The sequence below is a fragment of the Chinchilla lanigera genome, unplaced genomic scaffold (genome assembly GCF_000276665.1).
Source record: "Chinchilla lanigera isolate Chin_1 unplaced genomic scaffold, ChiLan1.0 scaffold00002, whole genome shotgun sequence".
Lineage (NCBI taxonomy): Eukaryota > Metazoa > Chordata > Mammalia > Rodentia > Chinchillidae > Chinchilla > Chinchilla lanigera.
Window position 1 is genome coordinate 1,438,493 of NW_004955403.1, and position 1,118 is coordinate 1,439,610.

Genomic DNA, 1,118 nt, shown 5'->3' on the forward strand with positions numbered 1-1,118 from the left:
AGCTGAATTGCTGGAGGAGAATCTATGTATCCAAACTGCAATGTAGCCCACAAGTGTGAAGTTAGTTCTTCAGATGCAAAATTCCGAGACACCCCCAAACACGCCTGGCCGCCTCCTGGCGATGCCAATCCCAGCCGCCCGTGGAGAGGCCCTGGACACAGGGAGCAGAGTTCCGAGGCCACCCCGCAGCCACTTCTGCCCTCCTGAGATGAAACTCATTCTGTGGGGAGGAGTACAGAGATCTTTTCACCTCTGACTGATTGAAAGCGATAGTGTCTGGAACTATTTTTGAGAATAATTTAGATCTACAGGGAAAAAAATAACATGTGTTTCTTCTGAGCATGGCTTTTCCATTTTCCTACTGGGCTCTTCACTATTGTTTTGTCTGATGCAGTTTTTATGTGTGTTATTCCAGACGTGGTCCTACCACAAGCATCTTTAAACCAGACATTAATAGCATAGTTCACAGTCATTACTGTCAGTGCTCAAACACAAATGCTGCGTTTGTGTTTGCAGAGCTACACATCAGATGTTAATTAAGTGCATTTGGCTTTTTTTTTCTGCTTAAACAATCTGGCAAAAGGGTTTGCATCTATATCAGTTCACCATAAGGGCTCACATGTCTGAATCACCAGCCATACAATATATGACAGATACAGGGTTTCCACACCAGAGAGCTCTTGCAATAGTCACGAATGTCAGGCCCGTTATAGTTCCCTGTGAAATAAAGCAACTGAGTCCCAGTTTCTTTTTCTTTTCGATAAAAAGGACTTAGGAGTAAAACCCAGTATTCAGCATGATGTATTTTTCATTAAAGAGTGCATGGAAAGTGCAGTCAGAGTGGAGATTTCTGCCTTGTTCCCAGCTTGCTTTAGAGCGTTGTTGTTACCGCCATGCTGGGGTCGCTGGAGTCCCAGCCCTGCAGCAGGAGTCCCTCCTGCCTCTGAGTAGCGCCAGGCTGCGGGCGGCAGGACGAGGGAGCCACGAACTGAGAAATGCGTTTGCACCTCAGGTTTCTAATCTTAGAGCAAAAAGTGGAAAGATTTTAATTCTCTGACATTTAACTAGAAACCTGATTTTCTGGGATTAATTATCTCTCTCGTTTAAAATACCTTCTT